Genomic DNA, 21,100 nt, shown 5'->3' on the forward strand with positions numbered 1-21,100 from the left:
AGAACAGCACTGTGCTAAACCCTGTTATCCCTTGTCATGGGAGATCTTCAGAGCAGCCTGGTGGGCTGGTAGACAAGCAACCAGGAGGACTGGAAGTACCTGCAGGTGGTAGAGCTGGGATCAGTTCTACAAGAGGAGAAGAGATACTCCGGCATGCAGTTTTGCAATATTTTGTGTTATTTTCCAAAAGAGGGCTGAGTGCTCCTGATCCAAGGGACTGGGTGTTTCTAGCAAGGAGAGCAGTCCAGAAACTTTTCTCTGTACATAGGAAGGATGTTGTCCTCATCTGTGTTTTTCAAGTCAAGTTTGATATACCAAAATCCCTATACCCTATCCAAGTTGTTTTCCACAATAAAACAACTAAAACAAGCCCATGGACTGATTTCTTGTGTCTGGATGCTAGTTGGAAATGTGCGTTGCCTGGCTGTGCAGGAATAGGGGGAACCAGTAACCAGTGGCTCTTGTGGGGGTTGCGGTACAGAAAAAACACTAACCATCTATAGGCAGCTTTAGGTTGGCAGTGCAGGTCACAAAGATGATACGTCTTCTTCTTCTCAGACCAAAAGCTCAACACAGGGCTTCAGTGGTTAATAAATAACTTTTTCATGCTTGTTCTACAAAAAAAAAGAAAGAAAGAAGTGAGCATAGATATTTGAAGATAGAGTTGCACATAGGCTTTAATAAGAGAATTTAGTGACATTTTAATTTTTGGGCAAACCTTACTATGTAAAATGTAGTGCTAATTCTAGGCACTGGCTGTAAATAATTAACAGCCTATTCATTCCTACCCAAAAGATGGGTGATGGCCCCTGATATTATCGGTGATTTTAGCTATATAGATAGAATCAATACTGGAATGCAGCAACTTTTTCCATAGCATCTGGCTTTTAGTTGATTCGTTTCTGTTGAACGTTTTAGAGGTGATTAATCTTCTGTGTAATTTTCAGGATGCTTGTGATTTGTTTGGTTAATTACACCAGTGCTGTGTCGGTAAAGAAGTAGTAGCAGCAATGTAAATACACTATGTGATTTTAATTGCTAAGCAGTTCACAGTGCTCTGGCTGCCCGAGTGCTTGATTCATTAGTTTGGGTTAGCAGTGGGAGCTACGAAGAGTGCATGCCAGCTACCAAGTGACCTGTGATGGCAGCTGTGGGAAACTCGGCATCAGCGCGTTGTGTACTACCCTGTTCTTCCCGCTAGCTTGTAACAGCCCTTGCTTATATCCAGATGTGCTTAATTACAGTCATTTCTTACCAGTTCTTATTATTCTTGCACAAGGAAATGTTTTAGTGGAAACACGGTATTTTATAGTTTGATATAATGAATACCCCATGATTAGATGGTGCTGAGTTGCAATCCTTAGTAGGTGCTTTCTCTGGCAGTGGCTGATAGAAGAATTGGCAGTGTACATTGCCTTAAACCAACCAATCAGATTCAAACCTATAATGTAAAATAAAAGCAAATATACGTTTGAATCAAATGGTTTACTGTGGGACAATTGAGAATGCGTAAGACTGTTTGGTGGATGAATGACAGGATCTCACCTTGTCTATTCAAAGAACGGCTTGCATTTTGTAAAAATACAAGCTTTTCTGAATGTACGAGGGGAGGAGAGCGCGAACAACTGAATCCTTTAGTCGCCACAGCATCGGGGGGCTAGTGGGTACCTATTTTTTTTTGTCTGGTACCATCTCCCACTTCTGTTTGGATCCCCTAGGCGATCCAAACAAAAGTTTGCCCCCCCCCCTCCTCTCTGTCCACAACCTTTCGGGACACGTCACAGGTCCCAGGAGGCTGTGGGACCGTTCACAGGGTGCAACGCAGTGGGATGGCAGCTGTGAAGCTGCAAGGTGCCACAGCAAGCTCCCCACAAACATGGCGCCAGGTACCCGAATACAGCCGAAGTACCAGCGCGGGTGAGGACAGCGCTGGATCCCTGGACAGATGAGTGCCTGTTTATTTATAAGTCAGCAACTACAGTTTTTTTAACAGCTGACTTTTAATTTTTTGGAACCTAGCTGAAGCTCCTCTTGTTTAAAAATACCGTATATACTTGAGTATATATAAGCTGAGTTTTTCAGCACTTTTTTTGTGCTGAAAATGCCCCCCTCGGCTTATACTCAAGTCAAGCACTTTTCTGCAGCAGAGAATGACATTTTCTGAACCGACTTTGGGGCCCTGTATCTCAGGGCCACTTGGTGCTAGGAACCTTTGGATATGTTGTAGTGCTAGTTTCACTGGGTTTGCACACCAAATTTGGGGTTCCTAGCACCAAGTGGCCGCGAGATACGGGGCCCCAAAGTTGGTCAACTGTGTCTATCTGCAGCAATGTCATTTCGGGACCCTTTGGGCCCAGAGACCCCAAATTTTCGCTGCAGCTAGGGGGCATCTAGGAACCCTTAAATACAGAGTTTGAAGTTCGGGGGACCTATGGCTGCAAATAGGCACAGTGAGGCATGCAAATGGGCACAGTGAGGCTGCAAATGGGCATAGTTGACCCTCTTTTCCACCTACAGTAGCTGCGCATTTCTCACCCTAGGCTTATACTCGAGTCAATACGTTGTCCCAGTTTTTTGTGGTAAAATTAGGTGCCTCGGCTTATATTTGGATCGGCTTATACTCGAGTATATACGGCAATAAATCCAGCTATTTTTGTTATGTATGAATTAAAAAGTCATTAAATGTAATTATACATACGTCGATTTGTTCACAAATGTCAACCTTATAAAGTCCTCTGCACATGCATATTGGGAGAGGGAGGGACAGATATTCTCAGCCTATCAGCTTGACTAAACATGCTTACAGAAGGGGCAAGCACAGGGTTTACTTCATCAGTGTGCTTCTTTTATTCCTTCATGGTCCAATCAGATAGGAGAGGTGACTAAGAAAGCCGAGAATTGGCAACGATTATTTCTTCCTATAGTCATCCTTTTTAGAGCAGGCCTCACATGACCGGCTATTGTCCAGACCGAGTGACAGTGCCTGACTGGCATGAAAAGGTGCACTCTGATGGGTACACCTGATGTAAGAGGGTACTCTGATGGGGAGACCTGATGTTGGGGGACACTGGCACACCTAATGTAAGGGAGACCTCCGGTGGACACATCTGGTGTAAGGGGCACTCTGTTGGGAACACCTGATGTAAGGGGGCACTGATGGGGATACTTGATTTAACGAGACACTCTGGTGGGGACTCCTGATGTAAGGGGCACTCTGATGGGCACACCTGCAGTAAAGGGTCATTTGGCTTGGGACACCTGATAATAAGGGGGGCACACTGAAATTTGACAATAAAGATCACCACATATACTAAGCTTTGAGTAATAGCACAAACGGGAGATTTGGACCTCTGTTAGAAGAAAATTGTACTGCCCGGACCTCCTTTAATTTTAATTCAATACCCCTGCTTTAGAGACTTGTGTACCGTTACAATGATGGGGGAATAACCTTGTGAAACTATGCTTATGAAGAATGTGTTCTGTTGTGTTGTGTAATGAGATCTATTAGGGCTTGTTCACACTTTACTAAATTTCTGCTGTTCAACAAACGCTTCTATGGCGTTAGTATCTGCGTCAGAGAGGCGTCAATGAGCTTTAGAATGGGGCATTTTACAAGCGTTAAAACCGCTACCTAAATGCCCTATGCACAGTTTCGTAGCGTTTGATGAGCGTTAAAACTGCTCCACAATGGAAAGTGACAGAAATTAAACAAATTTTAACGCGCCGCAACTGCACCAAAACCACCTGCCAGGGCGTTTGTGGAGCGTTACCATAGACTTGAATGGGAGGCGTTGAAAGGCTTCAAACACCTCCTGGCTCGACATGAGGCTTCAATTTTGAAGCGACAAGACGCTAACGTTTAGTGTGAACAGCACAATGTGCTGTCTATTATATCTTGTGCATAGGCGTTTGAGGGGCGTTTTTAACGCCTGTCAAACGTTTCTCAGACGCCTGCTCTTAATGCCAGTGTAAACTCAGCCTTAAAGCAAGGCAGGACGTATAATTGAAATACTCAGATTCTGAGTTTTGCCTGGAGTTTAATATGTATTCATTTGTGTAACATACCAACACACCTATATGGACCCGATCAATAAAATAGGTTTAAAAAGTGTCTAGGTGTACTATGATTTATAGATACCATAACATTTTATTACAGCTGATCACTTTATTTTGCCTGTAGAATACATTTCTACTTATCGTATCTTTTTACTTTTGACATATACAGAACCAGCACAGCATAGACATGCATTAAAAATAAAACTGCCAACAGTAAAAGGCTGTAAACCAGAAATAGAATGTAAGTGGTGTTTCGCCTGCCCTCTTCCTGTCTCGGCTTCCTCCCAGTTCCTTCTCAGACTAGACACTTCTTTTAATGCAGTTTTAAAATGTTTTCAAATTTCAATAAATATATAATAAGATGAAAGAAAAAGCATAGAATAACTTGAGAAAAAAGAAATGTTTGGGCTATTAACAGCATAAAATGAGCTCTGGGAATGTACTAGAATAACCCCAGCACATACAGATTTACACTATGTTAGATGCGATAGGAACTGTAGTCAGCACTGGTATTTAAGGGCCTATAAAGCAAAACATGCCATTTACCGTGTTTATAAGAGCTTTTATAATGTTCCCAAATGTATAGGTTGCTATAGCTATGCAAAAGCTCAGCCAGACGACCCATTTACATTGGCTACATTTTGTATTGGTATGAAAGAGTTTGTAAACCTCTCTGTGGAAGTTGTACCTATAGGTAAGCCTAGAATAAGGTTTACCTAATACGTACTGTAAATACCTCCTAAATGTGCGCCGTTTAGGAGATATTTACTGTTTTCCTCACCCAAAACACACAGACTTTAACAGACGTGAGGGGTTGGCATTCATTCTTAATGGCACCCCCTATGCATCTAAACACAGTGCGTTTGCGGGAAATCTTATGGGCAAAAAAAGGCCATGTGATTTTCCCTGTAGCTGCGGTTTTAAAAAAGTGCAGGGACCCTTTTCCTATGTTTCCTGCAGGGACAGCAGGTCATTCAAGTGAATAGGCCGCTGTGCATGCGCAAATGTTGGCCTTACTGAACGCATAGGTGTGACCCAAGCCTTAATAGCAAAGATTAACATCTCTTTTGGAAAATACATATGAGCAGTCATTTGTATGTTTGGTAGCCACAGCCCTGCCTGTAACAAACACTGGTTGGCTGAACTTTGATCAGGTTTTATTGCTACCTGCCACACTTTATACATGCACAAGAGCTAATCTACACATTCTGTTCAGCAGTTCCTATCAAGTCTACGTTAGAAAATAAAACGGGTAAATCCTGTGCCCTCAGTTATGTTATTTAGGTGTTATGAGTTTGGGGATTAACGTGAAAACAGGCTTTGTACTTCTCCAAATGTGGTGCTTTCTCCTGAGGCTGATGTGTGATGCACAGTGATTCACAAAGGGCAAAGACAGAAAATGAAGCTTTGCTGAGAAAAGCAACGATGCACTGCAGAAAGAGAAAAAAAGCCTAATGCTGCAAACAGTACTTTTTTTTTTTAACCCTCTTGTAGCTGCTTTTATGCCTTTTATTATATAGGTAGCTACCAAAATACATCATATTGTCAAAAGTATTGGGACACCTTTACACGCACATGAACTTTAATGTCATCCCAGTCTTAGTACATAGGATTCAATATTGAGTTGGCCCTCCCTTTGCAGCTATACCAGCTTCAACTCTTCTGGGAAGGCTATGCACAAGGTTTAGGAGTGTGTCTATGGGAATGTTTGACCATTCTTCCAGAAGCGCAATTTGTGGGGTCAGGCACTGATGTGGGCAAGAAGGCCTGGCTCACAGTCTCTGCTCTAATTCATCCCAAAGGTGTTCTTTCGGGTTGAGGTGCAGGCCAGTCAAGCTCCTCCACCCCAAAACTCACTCATCCATGTATTTATGGACCTTGCTTTGTGTATTCATGTGCAGTCATTTTGGAACAGGAAGGGACCATCCCCAAACTTTTCCCACAAAGATGGGAGCACGAAATTGTCCAAAATGTCTTGGTATGCTGACACCTGAAGAGTTCCCTTCACTGGAACTAAGGGGCCAAGCCCAACCCCTGCAAAACAACCCCACACCTTAATCCTACCGCCACCAAATGATTTGGACCACAAATCATGCACAAAGCAAGGTCCTGACCTCACAAATGCGCTTCTGGAAGAATGGTCAAACATTCCCATAAACACACTTCTAAACCTTGTGGACACTTCCCAGAAGTGTTGAAGCTATTATAGAGGCAAAGGGGGCGGGGGGGACTCAATATTGAACCCTACGGACTAAGACTAGGATGCCATTAAAGTTCATGCACCTGTAAAGGCAGGTGTCCCAATACTTTTGACAAAATAGGGTATGTCTTTATAAGCCTTTCTCAACCAGTTTACCCCAGAGAAACCCTTGAAATAACTTTCAGGTCTTAGGGAACCCTTCCAAATACATAATCATTGGTGGTCAGTGAGAAAATGCCCCTTACATTGGGATCTAATGGAAAGAATGCCCAGTGGTGGTTAGAATGCCACCCTTACAGAAGACCAAAAAAGACCATTGGGTTTATGCAGCTGGCTCTGCCAAGTGGTATTGGAACTAATAGGGCACCATCAAATTGAAGATCAGTCAGCCATTGCTTAAGGAACCCTTAGGATCCCTTGTTGAGAATGGCTGGGACATGTACATTACATAGGATGAAAAAGTATGAACATCACACAGAATTAATCTAAAGCCATAGACATGAAGCTTAAAGATATCCCATACTACTTAGAACATTTCATATAGAAAATGAAAATAAATTGCCTTGCTCAGCTATTTAGTTCCTCCAAGTGGCCATATATTTTCGGCATTTATGAGTAACCTTGCCCTTTATATATTGAGTTAATAAAGTTCAGCTTTCCATTTAAACTTCTATCTTTATGTGATTTCCTTCATATGTCAGCTGCTTGTGATATTGATGGGCTCTCAAAGAATAATCCATATTGGACGGATGCTAATCAAATTTGGATTTGCAAAGATTCCTCTATCATACAGAACAATTAATCATGGAAAATATTTTCTTTCTGCTCGGTAATTCTTAGACTGGTCATATACGTCAGTGTGTGAGATAGTCCAGCCTTACCCGTGCCTGGAAAGCTGAGTAATGTTTTTCTGGATGTTGTTTCTCTGCTGTAGAGCGTAATGGGCATTTTAACAATGCTTGGCTACAGCTCTGTTCAGGCCTTGTGTGACTCACCTGTATTAACACATGGATTTACAGACAGCAACAAGTCTCCTATAGTTCACTTCCAGTGTTCTGGTTTTTTCCTTTATTAGCTAATCGCAGAAAAAAACTCGACATGCCTAAATATTTAGAAATGTAGTGATAAGGTCCGTGATTGGTGTGCATCATAGGGGGTTGTCCAGTACTTTGTTCATTTTAGTAGTACCCCAGGCAGGCCACTCATTCAGCTTCTCTATCAAACAACTAGACCTGGGGGATTCCAGCAACAAGCCAGCATGTGGTGAGTCTTCTGAAAACACGCTTATAACTAACCATGATCAACTAGTATTAATAATTGATATCTTGTAGTTCTTCTACTCTATAGGACACTTACAGTATTTGTTTTCACACCTGACAGTTAAAAAATACTTTAATGGGAGGTTTTTGGGAATTGTACACTGCTAAAGGGTTAAATGAACCCCGTAGGTTGTAGGGATCTTTCCCTAATATCTCCCAGGATCCACAGAGGGCACTTCTGTCACATGTCACATGCTAACTGGCCTGGCCGTTGGCTAGGGCATCTATCTCCGCAAAGGAGGTGCAGTGCTTTAAAAAAAAAAAGTAGGTAGGGTGCTTGAAGTGATCTCTCCTTTTGAAATTGCTAGCTATCTTTCTGTCAAGCTGATCCAATGGCTTCAACACTTTTAGTTAATGACCCAGAACATGTACTCCCAGTCTTCAAAGTTTTCAGAGGAGTTGTGTAGAGGAGGTGTGTGGAGCTTTATGCTCCGTTAGTGTTCATATCCTTTAAAGGAAACGTTTGCTATCTTCTCCTTCTGAAAATGCTAGTTACCTGACTGCCATGCTGGCCCTCTTTCCCCCTGGAGTAGCTGACCCAAAACAAATGCGCAGTTAAAGATTTCATACTTTCTTGATCTGCATACTTGTTTCAGGTCAGTGATTCAGAAAGTATTGAAGCCACTGGAGCAGCAGACAGCTGGGCAACTAGCGTTTTAAAATATGTAAAACCTCACCTTAAAAAACAACCCATTCAGTTTAAAATAGAAATAGGAGACAAAACATTTTTTGTATAGAAATAAAAAAACATTATTTATACCTTCTTCTCCCCCCCCCCCCCTTTTTTTTTTTTTTTTAGAAGTGATCAGATTCCCTCTGTTCTCAGCTGCATAAGGAACTCAGACAGGTAGGAGAAACAGCAATACACTGATCTTTCCAGTGAATGGCTGTGGGGGTGGGGGCATGTCAGGACAAGTCTGATCATTGGAGAAGAGCAGGCTGAATTCTCAACACAGCTAGACAACTGACCGCACTGTGCTCTCCTGCCTAGTGTGGTCAGTTTTTAATAAGACAAGCAGACTGACTGGCAGGAACAACAGGGATTTCACACAAAGGAAGCAGCAGTCCAAACTCGAAAGAGAACAGGAGACGTTTTGTACATTGTACAGCAGACACATATCAGGAATATGAAATTTTGGCTTTACATATTCTTTAATGGGGCCAGGGTGGCAGTGATCATCTAGGAGGGGGTGATCAGTACTGGAGCAAGCAGAATCTGGAAAAGCTGTGCATGGCAATGAGTCAGCTTCTAGCCCTCTATCTCTGATTCTCAAAGCTTAAAGTGATATTAAAGTCTTGATTTTTTTGTTAAAAAATAATAAAACAGGTCATACTCACCTCCTTTGTGCATTAGTTTTGCACAGAGCAGCCCAGATCCTCCTTTTCTCGGGTCCCTCGCTGGCACTTCTGGCCCCTACCTTCTAAGGAGTGCCCCCAGAGCAAGCCGCTTGCTATGAGGGCTTTCGAGCCGAGTCGCTGATCTGTGTGTCCATTCAGACACAGAGCTGTGTCTCAGCCCCCTCTCTCTCCTCATTGGCTCACTGATTTTGATTGCCTGCAGCAGGAGCCATTTAAGAGGTAGAGTCACCGGACTTTGAAGCTCTCATGCAACATAGCTGGATCGAGCGGGAGCTCGGGTAAGTATGAGTGGGGTTGCTGCACACAGATTTTTTTTTTTTTTTTTATCTTAACCACTTCAGCTCCGGAAAGTTTAACCCCCTTCATGACCAGGCCATTTTTCGCGATAAGGCACTGCTTTATTTTAACTGACAATTGCGACGTGCGACGCTGTACACAAATAAAATTGATGTCCTTTTTTTCCCACAAATAGAGCTTTCTTTTGGTGGTATTTGATCACCTTTTTAGTCCTATAAACAAAAAAAGGCCGACAATTTTGAAAAAACAAAAAACGTTTTTTTCTTTCTGCTATATAACACACCCCAATAAAAAAAATGTAAAAAATCTCATTTCTTCATCAGTTTAGGCCAGTATGTATTTTGCTACATGTTTTTGGTAAAAAGAAAAAAAAAAAAAAAAAACAATATATGTATATTAATTGGTTTTGCACATAAGTTATAGCGTCTACAAACCATGGGTTATTTTTTTTTTTTATTTTTTTTTTTTTTTACTTGTAATGACGGTGATCAGCAACTTATAGCGGGACTGCGACATTGCGGCGGACAAAACGGACACCAAGTGACACTTTTTGGGGACCAGTGACACCAATACAGTGATCAGTGCTACAAATATGCACTGCTACTGTACTAATGACACTGGCAGGGAAGGGATTAACATCAGGGACGATCAAAGGATTAAATGTGTCCCTAGGGAGTGTTTTCTAACTGTGTGGAGGATTCTTGTACTGTGGGAAGACAGAGATCCGTGTTCCTGCTTAGCAGAAACACAGGATCTCTGTCTTCCCTTGTCACAGAATGGTGACCTCCCTTGTTTACATAGGCAGACCGCCGTTCTGCTTCTGTCTGGAACAATCGGTGAGTCCCGGCGGACTTTGGGTCCACCGGACCCACTGATTGGCTCCCACTGTGAACGGTCGCCGGCGGCACGCGTGCGCGCAGCAAATCCGTAAGAGGCGATCATGTACAGGTATATGATTTCACCTGTAGGAGCTGCTGCCCTGCAGTTTATGTACATGGGGCGGCCGGCAAGTGGTTAATGCATGGAATTAAGAAAAAAAAAAAAACTTCTGCCTTTAGAACCACTTTAACTCAAAGTTTAACTGAACAAGCTGAAGATAGAAGCTGATTGGTTGCCATGCACTGCTTCTGCAGATTCTGTTTGCTCAAGTTTTGATATATTGCCCCCTATGTGTTTCTCTTAGAATAGATTTCACTAAAAATGAAGATGAGGTGGTCACTGACTACTGCCAGGTAAATGCTTCTTGATAAATACCCAGCATTTATCAAGAAGTCATTGAGACTTTGTCAGCCTGTTACTCACTGGATCTCATCTGATCATTTATGTGATTTTTTTTTTTTTTTTTTAGAGATTTGAGGTTTGATGCTTTTATCCTTCTAGTCACATGATTGTGATGAGACCATTCCAGTGCTGGGACGTCACTGCTGGTACCAAAGTGTCCCCATCAGAAGAAGTGGTAATGGCATTGTTGAATAAATTTGGGCTTGTGGTGAAGGATTGCAGATCGATCATTGTTATAAGGGTTTTGTATTATGAATGTACAATATGTTTTTTTCTCACTTCTCCTTTTCTGTACAATTGTTATATCTACCTAACAATATCTTGTGGTTAGAATGTGTTTCCACATGACTGTGTGCTAAGAAGCAGAGTTCAGTTTTATCATGAACTTTATAGATCAAAAGTCAGCAAACTCAGAGTGGGACTTTAGTCTTTACAGTGTCTAAAACTTGTAGAAGTATTGATTGTTTATCAAAGGGTGAATGGAAGCCGACTGCTTTAGTGAAGATTTGGCCTACATACAAAAGACAGATTTCTAAACCTAAATAATACTTATAATGCACGCTGAGTTGGCCTTAGGCAATATGTAGCCTACAGGAGCTGTCTAATTAGATTTTTGCTTATAGCGGTTGCAAACCTCTGAAATGAAAAATGAACAAAGCGTATCTCTCTGTAGAGCATACTTGCCTCACTCTATAGTGCTTTGTGTGACTCCTGTCTGCTGTCTCAACTGTACATGTTTCCCTATGAGACTGTGTAGCAGGGGTTGTATGTCTTCTGCTTCTGCTCAGGTCCCAGATTACACTCAGGTCTGTGCTGTGTGTGACATCAGATCACCACCCCCTGGAAGCTGAGATGCTTTAATCTCGGTAGTTTGAATAGGTGTAGAGAAGAGAGGGTTGCAGATACACAGGTGCAGCTTATGTAAAAGGATTTCATTCCTCACTGTGTGTCACCTGAGGCTTGTCTCTTTTGTGGATGTATGTAAGGATTTATTATCACTTCACCACGGACGTGGTTGCTGGAAGAAAAAAAAATATGATGTAAAACACAACATAGGAAAGTACACTTAAAGCAGACCTCCGGGCTCCTACCTTCACCAAGTATGTCACCCATGTTCTTCTGAGCTCTGTAGTTCCTCTGTAATAGGCTGCTGAACTTGCTGAAAAAAAACGTTATTGTCTGGTGACTTCCTGCTTGAAAGACCGCTGGCTGCTATCCCTCCCGTAACCTCAGCCAGAGGTCTGACACTCCCCCTTGTAGTCCTCTGAAAACGAGCAGGAAGGAAGCAGACATGTTGTGGGTGGAAGGGGTCTTACAGCCCCCAGTCTGTGCCGCCCATGGAGGAGGTGTCCTCCTTCTTCTCTCTCTTCCCTCCTCCTCCTCTGCTCCTTCCAGCAATCCGCTCCTCCACTGTCCCCGCTGCATGGTGGTCCCTGACATGCGGCACCGGTGGTCCCTGACATGCGGCACCGGTGGTCCCTGACATGCGGCACCGGTGGTCCCTGACATGCGGCACCGGTGGTCCCTGACATGCGGCACCGGTGGTCCCTGACATGCGGCACCGGTGGTCCCTGACATGCGGCACCGGTGGTCCCTGACATGCGGCACCGGTGGTCCCTGACATGCGGCACTGGTGGTCCCTGACATGCGGCACTGGTGGTCCCTGACATGCGGCACTGGTGGTCCCTGACTTGTGGCACTGGTGGTCCCTGACATTCGGCACTGGTGGTCCCTGAAAAGCTGCACTGATGGACACTAACAGGTTGCACTGATGGACACTAACAGGTTGCACTGATTTGCATTTATAAGGCTGTAACCTATCATACCGTGTGTTGTGTATGGCTTTCTGGCTGCAGAATGAGGGGTGTGATTTATGTTGAAGTGGGCGAGTTCACATTTACATGTACAAGCCTCATGTACCTCCCACATTCACTCCCATCCCAGGGATTCATGGGAAATGTAGGCTGATTACAGTTTAAAAAGAGAGAAGAGGATATGATGCAATCACTGTTCTAACGCCTCCTACCTTGCCAGAATAAGGGCTGCATTTTTTGAATCCCAGAGCTGACTTCCTGAAAATTTAAATCAGTCATATCTCTTAAACGGCAAGAAATTTCACAAATGTAATAATTGTTTAGTGTTGTGTGTGTGTGTGTGTTTACTAATGTGGGATTTTTTTTTAAATCCCAGAGTTCTGCTTTAAGCCATGGGCAGAATATCAATATTTCAGCCAGCGAAGTAGATACCGGCCGATATTCAGCCCAGTGTACGGTCATTGTTTGACAGAAGCTGATCTCATGACTGGCTTCTATCGAACGAGCTTGCTGGTAAACCAGCAGCCGATCGGCATCCAATCAGCGCTCTTAGCCAATGGTGGTCCCCCTGTCAGAACACAATTGCCCAGCAGGGAAATCGCTGTACTAAAATCTCATCGTTAGTACAGTGACCACTTCCAGAGCTCCAGGGGGCTGAACGAAAAAAAAAAAATGACCATGTGTACCAGGCTTTAGACCTCCCTTGCAGCCAAAATTCATGCTCTTGCAGAGCCAAAACAGCCAGTAAAATTTTAAGCATTATTATTATACAGAATTTATATAGCGCCAACAATTTACGCAGTGCTTTACAACTTCAGGGCATACAAATACAATACACTTTAATAAAGTAGGAATCAGAGGCCCCTGCCCCTGAGAGCTTACAATCTAAGAGGGAAGGTCAAGAGATACAAGAGGTAATAACTGTGTGGGATGTACTGATGGAGAAAATAAATGTACACTTGTTAGGTGGATGCAAGGTTTCTCTGAAGAGATGAGTTTTCAGGGATCGTCAAAGTGGACAAAGTAGGAAAAAGTCTGGCAGATTGGGGTAGAGCATTCCAGAGGATGGGAGAGGCTCTGGAGAAGTCCTCAAGGCGAGCATGGGAGGAGGTGACGAGGGTGTTAGAGAGCAGGAGGTCTTGGGAGAGCATCTCGCGTTTCCCTGCTGCATGCTATGGTTCCCTGCTGCATGCTATGGTTCCCCTAGTCACTATGTCATTAGCATGTTTTTGCAGGTCAGAAATGGCAGCCTCCCTATCACTGTCTTAAAAGAACTTGGCCCCACCCCCTCCCAATCCCTGAGTTTTCTAGCAGTCTTTTAAGGCAGTAGGCATCCTGATTGATTCAATTAAAGAAGATAGACGGGGTAAAGAAAAGCTTGAAAACTTGACATGTAACCTCTCTATGGACATTTTTCCACTTGGAGCTCTGATCTTTCTTTTTGCTGAAAATCTCCAAGGTAAAACAGTTTTTGATTGCTTTGGTACATTTATTTGGAGCAAATGTACGGCCAAGGAACATGCTGTCTGGAGGATAGGGCATAGTGAACAGAGGTATAACTTCATCAGTCTGCTGCTGCTTCTTCACTGTCCACTAAGCAGGCTGGGTGTGGAGGCATGACACCACTGTGTTTCTATCTGCATCATAGAAACCGTTACCTCGTCCGAGCTGTTCTGTGCGGCACGGCTGTGTAAATCTTAAGCCTGGATGGACAAAAATAAAAAATTTTGGCAAGTAAAACTGCTTCTTTACTGCATATAAAGGTTATCTGTGTGCCTGAAGTTCCGCCCACTGCCGCAGTGGGCGACTCCACATCAACCGTCTCACCATGGTCTTCAAGATGAAGGATCAGTAAACTCCCAGGCTATATCATGTGCTATTTTGCCCTTGTGAAATGAATGAAGTGCTAGCTGTGGTGACAGTTTTAGAACTTGCTTCATTAAAAGCAGGATCTCCAGTGAGCTGGCAGGTCAGCATGCTCAAATCTTGAAATAGATTTCCAGTTCATTTATGTGATAACATCGACATTTCATATGCTGCTTCCTTCACATGAAGAACCGACAGGGTACAAACACACAGCAGATCACTGAAACTGCAGCCCTTCCGCATGACAGTACTGGTGGTTTGTACAGTCTGTGTTTGTAATAAATGTCACTTCTTATAATAACTTCAATGGGTAGATCCAGCTTTGTAAGCATACAGCAGACACAGTCCATCTGGAGTTCTGCTTAAGGCTGACAAATATAAATGTGCAAGCTTCTTTCCACATTTTCTTAATCCTCTCATCTCCCATATTTTCCTGTTTCCTTTTCTTAGCGCATGGAATGCTCATCATATAGATGTTATTTATGTTGACAGTTGAACAGTGATCCTTATGGCTCCAAATGCTGTTTTCAGTAAAAAGCAGATTCTTTATTTACTGATGTTACCTGCCATGAGATAAATATGCAGGCTGACATGGTTCATCTCCGCTTTGGAACATGCTAGTTGCTCAGTGATAAGTGACTTGCCCAGAACAAGTATAGAGAAATAGTATTCTGACTTTTTTGCTTTATTACACACTTGCTCCAGGTCTGACTAAAGCCTGAAGCAGCCAGGCAACTAGACTTTCCAGATGGAGGCTAGCAATGACAGTCCCCACTTCTGTCATGATGGGTGATATTGTGGGTTGAAAATGTATGCAAGTTAAAGTGATTGTAAAGTCAGAAGGTTTTTTATCTTAAAGTGATTGCAAAGTCAGAAGTTTTTTTTTATCTTAAAGTGATTGTAAAGTCAGAAGGTTTTTTATCTTAGTGATTTTAAAGCTTCAAGTTTTTGTTTTTTTTTTTAAATAAAAAACATGTCATACTTACCTCCACTGTGCAGTTCCTCTTGCACAGAGTGGCCCCGATCATCCTCTTCTGGGGTCCCCTGGCAGCGCTGGTAGCTCCTCCCCGCATCGTATAACCCCCTAGGAGAAGCGCTCTCCCAGGGGGTTTCCTTGCAGGCGCGCTTCCGAGTCCAGCATTTGCGCCCATAGACGAAGAATGCTGGACTCAGCCCCACCCCCCCAGCGAAGCGTCATTGGATTTGATTGACGGCAGCGGGAGCCAGGGTCTGCACTGCTATCAATCTATCCAATCAAGGGACGAGAAACCCGGGCAGAGGAAGAGTGTGTCTCCGCCGTGGGAAATTCCAGGGCTCGGGTAAGTAAAACTGGGGGGCTGGTCACTGCCAGGTGTTTTTTCACCTTAATGCATAGGATGCATTAAGGCAAAAAGACACGAGGATTTACAACCCCTTTTAATGCATTCTATGCATTAAGATAAAAAACCTTCTGTGTGCAGCAGCCCCCCTAATACTTACCTGAGCCCCATCTTGATCCAGCAATTTTGTAGGATTGTCTCTGTTGCCCCCTCCTCATTGACTGAGACAACAGCACGGCGCCATTGGCTCCCGCTGCTGTCAATCAAAGTCAGTCAGCCAATGAGGAGAGAAAGGGGCGGGGCTGAGCTGCGGCTCCATGTCTGAATGGACACGGGGAGCTGTGACTCAGCTTAGGTGCCCCCATAGTAAGCTGCTTGCTGTGAGAGCACCAAAGAGGGACCTGAGAAGGGGAGGATTGGGGCTGCTGTGTGCAAATGCACTGCGCAGGGAAGGTAAGTATAACATGTTTGTTATTCTCAACAAAAGAAAAATTAGATTTTACAATCACTTTACCAGGTTAGCAACCGCCAACTGTAGATATAATGTGGCAGGGCAGCCACTCTGTGCCAGATCACGTACATGATCTGATTCTTCCTGGTCTGGGGCGCGTGCCGCCGGCAACCCGCACCCACTGTGATTGGACACAGCGGGACCCGCCGATCGTTTGTATAGTGCAAAAAAATAAGAAACCGCAGAGGTGATCAAATACCACCGATAGAAAGCTCTGTTTATGGGGAAAAAAAGGACATCAAATTTATTTGGGTACAGTGTCGCGCAATTGTCAGTTAAAATAACGCAGTGCTGTATCACAACAAGTGGCCTGGTCATGAAGGGGGTTAAACCTTCCGGGGCTGAAGTGGTTAAATACCCCTCTGCTACCCTCTCTGACCTATTGTAAAAGCTTTTTTTTTTTTTTTTTTTTGACCCTCCCCAGTGTCTCTTCCATTCCAGTGACTCACCACCATAGTCCTATCCTACCACCAAGCAGTCTTGTTGCTGCCCCTTGTCATGACATCATCATGTCACTGGAACTACCATGCATGCTTCACTGTCAGAAGCAGGCAAGAATCATGGCCCGTCAACTATTGAAAATATCGACCGTTGAAAATTAGTAGATATCCCCTGTTCAGATACCTCTTTGGTCAGCCAAATGATCGTTTATCAGGACCAGTGTTAGTTTTATCAACGAAAATATTTTCGTCGACTCAGGCTGGGTTCACACTTGTCTGGCTGCGGGTTGCAGTCCCGAGTCCTCTGCGTTTGTGTTCATCGGTTCAGGTGCAATTCAGGGCCAAAATTTTCCATGAATTCGCACCTGAACCACACAAAAACGCACAGGACCCTTTCCAAAACCACACTGTTTGCGCCCCAGACATGTGTGAGCCGGCTCCATTGAGAGCCGGTCTAAAAGTCATCCAATTTGCATATATATGTGACCCCATCGTAAATTAACACTATTTTAGTCAACTAAAATATGACTAAATCAATTCAGATGACTAAAATACAACTAAAACTAATAAGGAATTTTAGTCAAAAGACTATGACTAAAACTAAATCGAAATTTGATGTCAAAATTAATACTGATCCGGACCCACCCTGCACAGTAATTCCATTTATACAGTTTCTGATAACCATTGTCTCATTGGTTAGACTGATGAAGATATTTGACTGGTAGCTACAGTATTGCCAGTTTCGAATCAAAATCTGTTAAAAAAATAAAAAATATATACTACTTAGCAGTGGTAGGCAACCTTTTGAGCACAGTGTGCCGAAAAATGTTTTCAAAGTAATTGAGCATGCCAATATTATAACAAAAAAATGTCAACTCATCATCGTCATCTCATCTGCCCCACCACTGTAACCCCCTGCACATCTGCCCCACCACCGTAACCCCCTGCACATCTGCCCCACCACCATAACCCCCCTGCACATCTGCCCCATCACTGTAACCCCCTGCACATCTGCCCCACCATTGTACCCCCTGCTCATCTGCCCCACCACTGTAACCCCCGCTTATCTGCCCCACCACTTTAACCCCCTGCTCATCTGTCTCAACACTGTAACCCCCTGCTCATCTGCCCCACCACTGTACCTCCCTGCACATCTGATCCACAGCTGAACCATCTTCTCATCTGTCCTAACACTGAACTTATCTGCTCATCTGCCCCACCACTGTAATCCCCTTTCTCATCTGCCCTACCACTGTACCTCCTACACATCTGTCCCACCACTGTACCACCTGATCTTTTGCCCCACCACTGTAACCCCTTGCTCATGGTTTCCACCGATAACCTTCTTCTCTCCTCTGCACCCCTCTGCACATCTGCCCCACCTCTGTACCCCCCTGCTCCTCTGTACCCCCCTGCTTTTCTGTCCCACCGCTGAACCCCATTCTCGTCCCTACCATCACTGTACCCCCTTGCTCTTCTGTCCCACCACTGTAACCCCCCTGCTCATCTGCCCCACCACTGTGCCTCCCTGCACATCTGCTCCACCACCATATCCCCATGCTCTTCTGTCTCACTACTGATCACCTTCTCGTCTGTCCTAACACTGAACCCATCTGCTCATCTGCCCCACCAATGTATCTCCTGCACATCTGTCTCACCTCTGTACCCCCCTGCTCTTCTGCCCCACCTCTGTTCCCCCTTCACTTCTGCCCCACCATTGTAACCCCCTGCTCATCTGTCCCACCAATACACCTCTTTTCACGTCTACCCCCCATGCTTTTCTGTCCCACCACTGAACCCCCTTCTCATCTCTTCCACCACTGTACCTCCCTGCACATCTGCCCCACCACTGTACCCTCCTGCTCTTCTGTTCCACCTCTGAACCCCTCCTGCTCATTTTCCACACCACTGTACCTCCTGCTCATCTGCTCCACTGATCATAAGTTGGGCCCCCCGCAGCTGAGAAAAAGTGGTTGGGTGTGATTTTCATTGCGCTGAATACTGGCTGTGGCTTAAAAGGACACAGAGTGTAGGGGTTCAGTAGTAAGTGACACAAAGGTTCAGGAATAATTTCAACAAAGTTCCCAGAAGCTCAACAGTAATTCCACAAACTGTGACCGGATTGTGGTTTTCCCAATCACAGTGAAATCCCTTCTCTGAGATTGGTAGTGGCAACCATCTTCCTCCAGATAGTGGGCGGGGCTAGCAGGACTGTGGTTGGCTTTAGCAGTGGCCAATGACAGTCCTCCTCCTCCTGGAAACGGGGACCGCCCCACTACCAGAACTGCACCCATTCTATTCTCCATCACAAAAGCTGACGATCGCAGCTACAGCAAAGTTAGAGAACCAAACAATGTTTCCCATCTTTTACAATGTGTAGGGGCACAGTGCCTTCCCCCCCCCCCAGTGCAGGTGCTACGTAGGGAATTCTGAAATTGGAATACATTAGGGTCTCACTGACACTTCCCTGCGCTGCTCTGCTGATGGGGAGGAAGTCAAGTGCCGGCAAATGAGACTTTGTGTGTCCCTTGCGGCATCAGTGCCGGGGGTTGCCTACCCCTGCTATATAGATGTGGAAGGAAACTCCTGACAATTACATAATGTTAGAGTGTTACTAAAGATATGTGGTAAACACTGAAGTCACACATAAAAAACATTAGATATTTGATATTAGGCTTGATCATGCCACAGTCCACTGTTTATAGGACAGCTGTAGACATCAATGAGGCATAGCATGGGTAATGGCAGTCAAACGAGTTAGATCACTATTCTGTTCACCTTGATAGCCAATACAGCACTTTCCCCAGGAGTAACAAAAATTGGCTGCCAAAAGCAAGCAATCATTTAGATGTAATTTTTTACAACAAAATCTATTTATTTTAGTGTAGATAAAGGAAAACCAGCTGCTTGATTTTCCGCAATAAAATAAATGTATTAATCCAGGTGTGGTACAAAAAAAAAAAACAGGGTTTATGCACTTCGGCGTGCCGTTTTAGTCAAAGCCATTGGTTATGTCATGGCTATGACTAGGGCCAGGGCTTTTTTTCAGCGGGAGCGCGGGGGAGCGCAGTTCCGGCACCTCCAGCACAGAATGTATGTAATGGCAAGGGGTACTATAGTATGCTAGAGGGACTACTGATGCTGGGGGATGTATGGTTGCTGGGGGGATCTATTGTTGTGGGGGGGTCTAGTGTTGCTGGGGAGGTTTGTTGTTGCTGGTGGAGGATCTATTGTTTTGGGAGGGGGGGTTACTTGTTGCTGGAAGGGATCTACTGTTAATGGAGGGGTCTATTGTTGCTGACAGTACTGAGATCTATTATTGCTAGTGGGGGTCTATTGTTGCTGGGGGTATGTTATTGAATGGGGGTTGTCTATTGTTGGCTTTAGGGGATCTATTTTATTGCTTTTCTTGTTATCAGTATCAAATTGTATACAAATTACTTGGTTCTATATTCTCTGGAAGAGAGGGAACTGGGAGCAGGGTAGGGGGTGGAACCCAAGGTCGGTGCTCAGAGGTGTGTAGGGGGCAGAGACAAGGGGTGATTCGAAAAGGAGGGAGTTCCTGCACCTATTCCCTGAGAAAAAAAGCCCTGACTAGGGCTACATGCCAAAACGCATAAGCCCCGTATTATTTTGTAGCACACCTGGATTAATAAATGTATTCATTGCAGAAGATTGAGCTGCTGGCTTTCCTTTATCTACATGTTTGTTCGAGTGCTAGGAGGACACTACAAGCCAGTGCACTGACTGCTCACCACCTCGGGGAATTACTACGGGTGTTTTCTACTATATTCACATTTATTTTAGTAATTCTAGCCATTCTCATTAAAGTGGTTATAAATGTAGCGGTGTAGTTGCCACTAGTAACAAACAACCACCAAATCACCCCACTGCCAGACACCCATACATCACTTGCAGAGACAATGAACAGTCTTTTGCTGGTTTTGTTTTGTTTATTTGGGGGGTACAACTTGGTTGGGGAAAAGGGTATATGGGATGCCCAAAGGATAGTTGAATTGCCATCATATTTTAAGGTTGTAAAAGTTAGCACATAGTTAGAGCCAGAAGAGATGATGTGCATTTATTTATGACTATGATCTTTCCTCCTGCATCACCATGCAGACTGTTGCTCCTCCTCTGCTTAACTCCCGCAGACAATTGCTTCCAGGCGTTCCCCATCCATCACCGTGTAAGGGATGAGGACATCACTCTTGACCATGTAAGGGTGATGTTCCCAGAACTTCTCTCCTCCTGCACAAATCTTATCAGCACTTCTTTCCTCCTGCACAAATCTTATATTGAAGTAAAGTAATGTCATATCTTCTTCTGAAGATAGAAGGACCCATTCTGAATAAATTCTTTAAGCTGGCTCTGGTGGCTCGCAGCTACTAGGCCAGAGGCCTGCAGCGCCTCTCCCTAGAGGCCTAGTAGTTTAAAAGCACATTGTTGGATGGTGGACTACTGTTCCCAGCCAGCCCAGCTTGCAAATCCTGTGCCCTCAGGCCACATCAATTTGACATATCCCCACAGTCACTCCGCTGATCCAGGACCATGTAATGATGAAGACTTTGCTAATGACCGTGTAGAAGCAAAGTTCCCTCACAGGCTTCCTGGCACATCCAGCCCTCCACTGTGGTA

At 44.3% G+C, this 21,100-nt stretch overlaps 1 protein-coding gene across 3 annotated transcripts in view; it reads left to right on the forward strand.

Moving 5' to 3' along the window:
- LOC141146071 (CDC42 small effector protein 2-A) overlaps positions 1-21,100 on the forward strand; it is a 165,489-nt gene that overhangs the window by 94,120 nt on the left and 50,269 nt on the right. Inside the window, exon 3 of one of the 3 annotated variants that reach the window (XM_073632838.1) lies at positions 10,580-10,687. The exons of 1 other annotated variant lie outside the window; for it this stretch is intronic. The gene's annotated coding sequence lies outside the window, so the exon portion shown is untranslated. Of the gene's footprint in view, positions 1-7,449; positions 7,520-10,579; positions 10,688-21,100 lie in introns of those variants that run through there. One more of the 3 variants, XM_073632842.1, reaches the window with a different exon arrangement.

This window comes from Aquarana catesbeiana, linkage group LG01, assembly GCF_042186555.1.
Source record: "Aquarana catesbeiana isolate 2022-GZ linkage group LG01, ASM4218655v1, whole genome shotgun sequence".
NCBI classification, from domain to species: Eukaryota; Metazoa; Chordata; class Amphibia; order Anura; family Ranidae; genus Aquarana; species Aquarana catesbeiana.